Below are 10990 nucleotides of genomic sequence, written 5' to 3' on the forward strand. Positions count from 1 at the left end.
AAAAGCACACACACTCACACACACACACACAAACACAGAGAGAGGGAGAGAAAGAGAGAGGGAGAGAGATATCTAATTATTTTTTATTAATCTTTTTGTTGTTTTGTTTTGTTTTGTTTTAATTTCTGTATTTGCACAACTTCTTTGGAACAGACAAACTAATTATAGCCAAAATGGACTCTCTCCACTCACATACCTTGCAAAATTCTTAGTCTTCAAAATAAGACATCTTGGAAGTGTATGCATAGTATTTGTGAAGTCTAAGATCAACCACATGTCAGCTTGGTCAGTCAAATAAACCTTTGTGATCAAGCATTAACCAGAGTAAAGTTCAACATGTTTTTTGTTGATAAAGCAACTAGAACATCAGTTGTAGTTATACCAGAAGCATTTTAGCTTTACATCTTTAGCTCCAGAAGTTGCAAATAAAATGATTGACTTTAGTTAAAAAGTAAAGTTGTAATTATTTTTTTAAGTGAGCTGACAAGAAGTAAGAGGCCCTGATTATTTATTGATAAGTGGATATTAACCCAAAAGCTCACAATGCCCTTGATACAATCCAGTGAGCCTATGGTGCTTAGAAGGAAGATCATGGTATGGATAATTCAGTCCTGCATTAAATATAAAACAGGATGATCATGGTAGGTGGAGGTAGAGTGGGACCTGGGAGGGAGAGAGGAGGGGGAGGAAATAAAGGGGGCAGCATAAGGTACTGTAAGGGGTTAGAGAGAGGTACAAAGGGTCAGGAAATCAAACAAAAATATGTAGGGGTTGGGGGGGGGTGAGGAACAAAGGATCGCCTCTTGAGGGTCTCAGACATCAGGAAAACGTGAGGCTCCCAAGAATCAAAGGGAATGACTTTAGTCAAAATGCTCACAGAAGGGGAAGATAAAACCTGTACAGACCATCTCCAGTGGAGAGGTGTGCCACTGCCCACCCTCACCCGACTCCTATCCCCTACATTGCCCTCTGTCTAGGGTTGGTGTTTACCCACCAATCTCAAAGTTTTTAACCCAGAAATGTTCCTGAGCCAATGAAGAACAGAGACAAGAAATGGAGCAGAGACTGAAGGAAGGGCCATCCAGGGACTGCCCTACCTGGGGATCCATCCTGTCTGCAGAAACCAAACCAGATACTGTTCTTATGATCAAGAGGCACTTGCAGACAGGAATCTCAAGTGACAGTTCTTTGGGAGGTCTGGCCAGCAAATGACAGTTGGAACCAACCATTAGACTGACCTCAGGGAACTCCTTGTGGGAGCTTGGGTTAAAGCTGGAAGTGCAGAGGGGGTTTACAACTCTATTGGAAGAAAAACATCTGCTGGCAGGACCACCCAGTGCTCCTGGAGACTAGACCACAAACCCAGGAGTTTATAAGGAGGGAGCTATAGCTTCAGATACATTGTATCAGAGGATGACCTTGCTGAAAGCAATGGGAGGTGTGGCCCTTGGTCCTGGAGAGTTTTGATGCCCAGTGTAGAGGGTTGTTAAAGCATTAGGGAAGGAAAGGGTGGGTGTGGGAAGGAGCATGCTCATCCAGGCAAAGGAGAGGAGGAGAGGGCAGATATGGTTTCAGGGGTTGTTGGAGGGGTATGAGATGTAATCAAATGGAATAATTAATATATAATTTTTAAAAAACCACACATATGCCAGGCATTTCTTTTTACAAATGAAGACTCAGGAGCCAGCTCAGAGAGTCAGGAAAAGCACCCAGCTGACCTTCCTACTCTGCTGACCTCCCAGAAGGAACACATTCGTTATCCCTCTCCACACTGTCTTAAATATCCTTGAACTTAAAGACCTTCCTTTGGTTTAGTTATTTTCATTCCCTTTCAACTGGTTAATTCTTCTGCCTCTTGACCTGGAGTTGACTTTATTTTGTCTTCCAATAAAGGTGTGTGTTACACCTGAGCCAGACAAGAACGTTCAACAAACAGAAAGCTCTTGGGTTAAAAGTCTGTGCTAGGGATGAGCTACACCATAAAAATGGTTTTGGTTAGTTTGTTTTTGTTTTTGTTTATGTTTTTTTTTTCAGAAAATAGCACAATCTTGGGGTTTATAATGGGATCAAATATCGTGCATCAAAATTCAGCAATGTTCCCACCCTTATATTATCAAGCTCTCTGACAGTGCTCTGGTTGTTTCTAGGCATGTCTGAGTGCATCATCATGGGCATACCAAGATCCCAAGGACATCGGAATTGGGCTTTTGAACCAGTTGCACATGGCCAACAGGGACCTAAAAAGCACCAAGCAGACAACTGATCCTTATCACTAGGGATAAATCCCTCATCCCTCTTGTAACATAATTTACTGCAAGGTGTCACCATTCCTGACCATGGCTCATTGTCCTTTGTGCTGCTGAAAGGAAGGAATCCTGTCCAGGCTTCACCCAACAAACCACAGAAACACTGAACTCAGTTAAACAATGTTCCGCAAAGCTCTATATAGGACCTATTCAATTCAGAGTCACTATTCACTGTTATAACTAAATTGGCCTGATTAGAATTGATCACTTCACATGTGCTCCCTGTGGTTTTGTTTTTGTGTTTGTTTGTTTGTTTGTTTGTTTTTCTTTATAAGTTAACAAAGATTGATGTCTGGAGCCATGGCTCAGCACCCAAGACCTCAGCATATTCAAACTGGTGTGATTTCTCAGTAGTTTTTAATGGCTCATTTGATGATTGAAGAAATTGTAAGGTAGGATGAGACATTTCTGAGAAAGGTGTGGAAGGGAAACACTCAGTTAGATACATAGGAATTACTTAGGCAATGCCAATCAAGACTGGACAAACCCTGGTTTTGGAAGGAGGATGTGTTCAATGGCTGTGTGCCAGGAAATGGGTATCTGTTTGTGGAACATTGTAAGATTAACAAATGTCATTCAGAACATAGCAGGATGTGATCACCAGGACCTTCTTCTGAGTCAAGTTATTTTTCTATAACAGTGATTGGCAGGCTTATTACAGCAACAATCTGAAATAGGTGGTAACAGATAACAAAATGGCTGTAGCTATACTGGCAGGTATACACCTCAGCTTCCTGTCAGTACAGGGAGAACATTAGCAGGGAGGCAAAGGCTATAGCCCATGACATCAGCAATCCCTTCTTGTTAAAATCTATTGTCTCCTGGAGAGTTCTTGGCATCTCCTGTGATGTCACCAGTGTTGTAGCAACAATCTCACTTAGGATTCTCACTCAGTGTATAGCCACTAAGTTGGTGAACATGTTTTCTCGACTCTCCCATCTTTTTGGGAGATCCAGTGTGGATCGGAGAGAGGACAGAGGGAGGAGGGAGGATGCTGGCCTTCCATCTGAGAGTAATGAAGGACGAAGGAGGTGGACTTGGAGAATGTGGCGTAAGTCCTGGGAAGTGGATGTTGAGCTCCCTGGAAGGGGTGGCCTGACATGGCCTTTCTACTAATGGGGCACAGGAACTGGAGTCTCTGGGTAGCAAAAGAATTCAATAATTATCAAAATTCTTGAACATCAAGGATTTCAGAACATTACTTTCTCCATCCCCTAAGCAGGAGTTGGCAAGGCCAAAACTGTTATGCTAAGAAGTATTTACATTCACTGAGGATTGTGGGTGTTACATGGGGACGCAATGAGACCATCAGGAGTCACAGAGGGTTTAACCTATGCCCTTTTAGGGAAGGGCATGAATGTATTTCACTCTCAGGGTTCTTTAACTTCAGTGGCTATCTGGGTGTAGTATGATGGAGAGAATTGTGCTCCAGGTCATGACCTCATGTTCTCAGAATGACTCTGACATCCTGTCCATGACACTTCCCACTTTACCTTTCTTTATTACCAGTTGTGAGTGGCATGCATTTCTATACTGTAACCACAGACCTGTCATAGTGGATACACCCAGACAGAGAAGGGATCCTATTGCTACTTCTTGGGTGTTTGGTGTTTCAGTAGGGGCAATTGATAGCATTTTGACCATGTTGTCCCACTGCATGACTTTTGAAGCCCAAGTCCTGAGCCTAGCATAAATGGGTAGGAGATCTGAGCATCTCCAAGCACTAAAGTACTTGAGAATAGTGATTTTATCATCTGACTTGTGAAACCACAGGAATAATGGCTCTGAAGCCAAATTGCACTCTGTTCAGCTGATAATCATCTTGAGTAAGCCATCTCTCTGGTAATAATAAGCATGTTTAGGGAGATAGAGGAAACACCTGTCTGTTTACATCTCCTGGTCTCTCTAGAATACTGGTAGAACTGAGACCCACTGAGGAGGCCTCTCAAGCCCAGACCAAAGGCTTTCTGGTGTCACTAGTTTCCAGGCATGGTCTCTCTCTTGGTGGTCTGCCTACACTCTTTGAATTCTCACATGAAAGTATTTTTGTATTCTTCTACCTAAAGGGGCTCGAAGACACACATCATCCACTGCACCTGACCTAAGCAAGAATGAGTTCAAAAAGGAAAAGGAGAGGCTGACCACAGAGCTGCAGCTCCTTATCCAGAAGAGAAATGAGCAGAGTGATCACCTGAACGCTTTCAAAAAGAGATCCAACTACAAGAGGTATGCATTGCTCCAAACCCTGTGGTGTCAGTCTGGGGTCTTCAATGTCAGCCTCAGCTTATCCTTTAAAGGAGGTGGGTTCTATGAAGCTGTACCACCAGATCATCCCTATGCCCAACCTCATGTCCATGCATGCTTCATAGTGGAGAGGCAGAACCTGAAGGTTGGTCAGGAGGGAGATGAGAAATGGGCTTTTCCACTTCCTCCAGTAGAAAAGAAGGTCTTGTATTCTGAATGAAGAATTCAGGGATAGAGGCAGTAGAGAGTGAGTTCCCAGCATGCATTTGGAAAGCACTTGACAGGATGTGGCTTTTTAAGGTTCTAGGTGATGTGAGCTTATGGTGAGTGTTTGTACTTGCCTTGCAGGTGACTGAGTGCTTAGAAGCTCCTCTTAGTATCTAGAGGGGCCTGGTCCCACATTTTCCTTCTCAGTGCTTGTCTAGAAGGCCTGAGGTTCATTCCTGTTCCTCTTTGTCTGTGTGCCTTATACTGAGAGACAGTAATGTTGCATACATTTCTTTTGCATCTAATTGTGCTCCTTGTTTCTGTCTCTGTCTCTCATTCTCTGACTGTTTCCTTTTCTCCTCCATATGTGTGTGTGTGTGCACATGTACCTACATGTGCATGAGTTTTGTATGTTTGATTTTCCCTCCAAACTTGGGAACCTATGAGATCTGTGTTTTGACTTGAGGATTTATTTTCATAACAATTTCAAGGTGATGTTAGTGCTGAAGTCTCAGAGCTCCTACTTTATTCAACACTCTTCTTTGCCTATGTGGTCACAGTTGTCCACACACTTGTATCTTTTGGGCATATTATAAAGCTGTGGTGATGTCTGATCACATCTCCAGGGTTATGTTTAAGGTCTGTTTCTATGTTAAAAGTTATTTAGGATTTACCACCCCAGTGGTGAAAACAGAAAAAATGTAATCACAGGTTTCTGATGGGCAAAGACCTGTGGCCTAGGATCTTGAGAACATAGCTGGTTAGACTGCAACATCCAAGCCTACTGAGTGAACACAGGGAGCCATGGAACCCTCCATCTTGATGCTTAGCTTCTGCTGTCCTGGACCAGGATAACAAATTTTCAAAGCTGAAGATCATCCCAGTATATACAATCCAGAATGTGCTTTCCATGGCTGTGGTAGTCCAGCACTCAGCCTGAGAAATGTGTTCCTAAAAGCCCATGTTCATGGAGTTCTTTCTTCCTAGGACCAAGCCCTTGGAGAAGATAAATCCATTCTATGAACAACTGATATCAGAGAAGAACCAGATCCTGTCCTCTCAGTCCAAGTTAGAGAAGGGGATATTTGAGGCCCAACAGAACATCCAGGAGCTCATTAAGTGGAAATTCTACTTTATGTAAGTACCATTTAGCAAGCCAATCAACAGTGGAATGGCAATTTCTGCCTTCCTTGGGTTATGGACTGGAGAATCTGCAGTTCTGCTTCTATCCCTTCTGCTTTTAGGCATCAATGTGTCTTGGGATAATAGACTCAGTTTTCATAAATCCGTAAGAGACTCTTACCCCTCCCAGCATTGTCCAGGCATCCTTAGAAGCCTCTCAGTAGAAGAGTGATTGTGCATAGTCATGATGCAGTACTGAGAGCCTGGTTCTCAGGCAGTGTTTTAGAGAGCTGAGTGTGACATAACATAAGGATAGAATGCCCTCCCTTTGATTCTGCTGATCTACTCTGATGCTATTTGCACCCTACTAATTGATGTTGCCCTAGTGCATTGGGCAGTCAATGATAGATGGAGATCCCTCTTTCTTTTGGAGAGACATGGACCCTCATTGGTGTTCAGGCTGTAGCAATAATTTCTTCTTCCCTGAAATGGCTGTTTGCTGTTTGTACAGCTGTCATGGATTTATTGAGATGGATTGTATTAGGTCTTCATGGGAACCAGGATCCTGGTGGGGTTAATGGGCCTATACCTAAGAATGAGAGGAGGAGGCTGCAGGATCTTACTATGCAGAGGGTGTTTCCAGGAACATACAGAGCCAGATCATGATGGAAAAGAAGAATCTTATTAAGATGTCTGTCACACTGGAGCAAGAGAGCAAGGAAGTACAGATTGATTGGACTCTCATTGAGAAATATTTGGTTGACTTGAACCTCAATGGACAAACAGGAGCAGACCAGCAACCATGAGACCCAACAACTTCAGGTAGGGACAAACAGCTCAGTTATGTTAATGCTGTGACAACATTGCCCCATTGGATTAATCTTTGCTTTTCCCTACTGCTTTTCTAATCCACACTCCCAACCAGCCACCCACCTCATGGAATGTAGTTGTTCACTGCTCTTTTTATACACACATATTCTGGGAAGTTAGCCTCTTGTGAGAAACTAAATCATTGGCAAGTGTACCTTGCTGCACTGCTTTAATATGAAGTCTAGAAAAGGTGACAGATGAATAACATAGTATATTTCTGCATGTGTTCATGATATGTGGGATGATATGCAGAGTTTTGAGCAGCATCTAGGTCCTGGGACAAAGGTCATGCAAGGGTCATGTGACTTGAGGTGGGAAGAACCTTCCAGGGTTAAAATCGAAATGCAAATATCAAATGAATGCTTCTCATGGTCATTAATCTGGGGGGCATGTGGGCTTCTCCTTTTTCTTGCAATCCAATGAGATCTCTTCCTGTTGCCCAATTCTTGTTTTGCAAGCATAGAAGTCTGAGTGACAGCTTGCCAGTTCATGTGTTTGTGAGTGTTGTTTGACATTTTGCCCTGCATGTATATAACAGCAATGGTTTCAGTTAATAGATCAGTGTTAACTATCCTATTGAAGTGGTGGGAGACAGCAGTCTGAGAGCTGATATTTAGGTCTCCACCAAGGTTGTGTCTTAAGAACTGCCTTCCTCTCCTAGGACTCAGGGACTCCAGCAAGAACTGAAATGTGCACATCCCAGGAAGAGAGCCTCCTGCAGAATGAGTTTCCACCTCAGGAGCCCCCTGCTGAACTCCATCCCCAACATTCCCAATCTACCTTGGATTAATCTTATTACATTCAGTACATTTATGCAATGTGAATAGGAGAAAGCCAGTGAGCCAGCTGATTCAGGGTGTTATTCCCTTTCCTGTTCTGGCAACACCCCTTGAGAGACATCTGAGGTGACTGCCCGGCCAACAGCAGTCCAAGAGGAGATACAAGCTGTAGGTCTGTACTTCTTAATATGCAGTGAAAGGGTGATGATGTAGAATCATTTTCTGTTAGTTTTGGTTAAAGTTTGCTCTTTATTGTTTTATTCGTGTTTTAGGTTTTGATGAAGTTATATGTTCGTGTTTGGTTTTCATATTTGGATTTTATTTTTATCTCTTTTTAGTAATTGTACTTTTAAAGCCTGTTTATTAAACATTTTATTTCTTATAAATAAAAATTGATTTACAGCTCTTGACTCTTAAGACCATGTTCCTTATTCGGGTTTCCTCTCCCCTCCTGTAAACCTAGAACCCACAGTCAGAGATGGAGCTTTGTAAATGTCAGGCAGCCTGGGCTTGAGAGTGAAGTCAATGTCACCAAGGGGTATACAACAAGATGGTTTCCTGTGGGTAATGTGGCTTATCCCATGGAAACACACTTTATGATGCAAGCAGTTCCATACTGTATTCATGCTGCTATGTATTCTCCTACACCTAAAATATAGCACCCTATAACATACATTCTTGACTGGCACTGTGGACCAGAAATAGATTAATATACAGTCATTGTTCTAATGCTGCTGAGGAAATAAAAACATTCCCAAAGGATCTGGAAATAAATGAGGAAGGCCAGAGCCATGTGCCTCAGTCTTGTTTGCAATACAGCATCAGTGACAACCACACAAAAGAGATAATGGCTTTGTAAGTCAGGCTTTGAAATACCATTTGGTAGATGATGTTCTTGAACATTTGCTGTGGGTTTTTTTTTTTTTGCTTGTTTGTTTTGTTTTGTTTTGTTTTTGTTCTGTTTAGAGACATTGTTATTTATGTTAATAGTTGTTTTTCCTACTGTATATCTGCACACAAAACACAAATAAACAAAAAAAAAATATCAATGGCAACAAATGGTATTTTCTTGAAAGCAGAAATAAAAGAGCTGTTCTTCTCATCTGTCCCCGAAATCTGAGCAGAGAATAGTTTGAAGAGTGAAGATACATGGTAGAGGAAAGGAGGGAGAGTTAATTTCTCACTTCCTTAACTTGAAACCAAGCACCAGACCCACTGTTATTAAGATCAGTACCAGGTGGAGTCCTACAACCTTACCTGAAGGGGAATACTCAAGAACTGAGTTGTTGCAATTGTATTAACCCTGTAGCAAACTGCTTCTAATACCCTCCCCAAAACATAAGCAGCAGAGGGGAGATCCAGATTCTACCCACTCTGGGAGGGAACATGAGCACATAAGACTTAGTCTTGGATATCAATGCCAAGGGTTTCTACATGAACCCAAGAATTGGCAAAGATCTAAAGGCTGGTACCTATAAGCGTTTGCAGACAGCCCCTAAATCTACCCATATGTTAGTACTATCTTGGTTGTCAAGAATCGCCTTACTATTTATTTACTACTGTGCTAATTATTTTCTTCCTTTATTAATTTCAACACATACCTTTACTATTTACAATAATCTTGCTAGAAAATTGTATTCTTTCAGGGACTGAAATATATCATTTCATGCTTTCTTGTGCTGTAGGATTGTAAAGAAGAGATTCAATGGAAATCTAATACTTGGCCTTGTGTGTGAACTGACTTTATCTCTTACAGGTATATATATATATATATATATATATATATATATATATATATATAAATTTTATTTATGTATGAGTATTTTGTCTGCATGTAAGTCTCTCTACCATCTGTGTACTTACTACACTTTAAGGACAGAAGACAGGGTTGGCTTCTATTAAACTGAAGTTTTGTGCTGCTGTATGGGTATTGGGAGTCAGACCTGGGTCTTTGGCAAAGCACAGTGTTCATGACCTGTGAGCCATCTGTCCAGCCCCATTTTCTAATTTTTATGTTTTTCAGTTTTGTGTATTTGACATCATGATGATAATACTTTGTACAGATATTCTTTTCTGGTCCAGTCTAGTTAAACTTCTGAATGCCTCTTATGCTTGAAAATTCATTTCAGTAAAAATTGGTTATAATTTCATCAATCGAATTGTCTAACTTCCCAATTTATATCAGGTCTTACTTTACCCTGGGGATTCTTCGATTTACCCTCAAGAGAATACAGTTATAGAAGGTTTTTTTTTTTTTTAGTTTTTGATCATATTTACTAGATATCATTTCTGGAGTAGTATTTTCTATTATTTGAACCTTGTATTGGACCCTTGAACATCATTCTTCTGCTACATTTTGTTTTTTCAATGTGCCTTTTATTTGCATATTTTAAACTCTTGTTATGTGATTTTTCTATTTGCAGAATATCTATTTGGACCTTTTTCAAAGTCATTTTCTTTTTTTGATTGTTTTTTTTTATTATTAATCATTCCGTTCATTTACATCTCAAATGATATTCCAATTCGTGGTTACCTTGTCCATCAACCCCCCCTCCATCCCATGATATTCCACTTTTGGGTTACCCATCCATCACCCCTCCCTCCATCCCACATCTGCTCTCCCAACCTCCCTTTTGCCTATATGAGCGTGCTTCCCCACCCACCCACAGTCTTCTGCTCCACCTCTCCAGTATCCCCTTACTCTGGGGCATCAAACCTCTCTAGGACCAAGGGCCTCCCCTCCTCTTGCTGTCCAGCAAAGCCTACATATATATATCTGGAAATAAAGATCCCTTGGTTGGTGATCTAGTCTCTGAGTGACCAGGTGGTCAGGCCAGCCTGTATTGTTCTTCCAATGGAGTTGCCATTCCCCTCTGCTCCTCCAGTCTTCTGCCAGCTCCCCCATCAGGTTCCGTAAGTTCAGCCTGATGGTTGGCTCCAAGCATTCGCCTCTGCTTTGGTCAGTTGCTGGGTGGACCTCTCCAGTAACTGCCATAATTGGTTCCTGTTTGTAAGCGCCTCTTGACCACAACAGTGTTGGGTTTGGTGTCTGCAGACAGGATGTGTCCCCAGGTGGGAAAGTTCCCCGGGTGACACTTCCTTCAGTCTCTGTTCCATTTTTTGTCCCTGTTCTTCCTTTGGACAGGAATATTACTGAGTTAAAAGAAAATTGAGATGGGTGAGTGGCTCTGTCCCTCGACCAGCATCTGTGCCTATCTACTGGAGGTGGGCTCCACAGGTTCCATCTCCCCCTTTTCTTTCCATTATGGCTAAATTCATTCCAATTGGGTTCTGAGAGGTTCATATTTCTCTGCTGTCTTGGACCCTCCAGTGGTGATCCCCAGTTCCGCATACCCCCGGCTTCCTATTTTCTTCTATTTCCTGACCCTCTGTACCTCTTTCACATCTCCAGATTCTGATACTGCCACCCTTCTTTCCTCCACTTCCTCCTCTTTCTCCTCC

The 10990-nt window shown here is 42.0% G+C and overlaps 1 pseudogene; it reads left to right on the forward strand.

Moving 5' to 3' along the window:
* Window positions 1–3224: 3224 nt before the first annotated feature.
* Window positions 3225–7674, forward strand: LOC147004957 (uncharacterized; annotated as a pseudogene).
* Window positions 7675–10990: the final 3316 nt, after the last annotated feature.

Source organism: Mus caroli, unplaced genomic scaffold, assembly GCF_978045245.1.
Source record: "Mus caroli unplaced genomic scaffold, Mus_caroli_1 scaffold_4, whole genome shotgun sequence".
Lineage (NCBI taxonomy): Eukaryota > Metazoa > Chordata > Mammalia > Rodentia > Muridae > Mus > Mus caroli.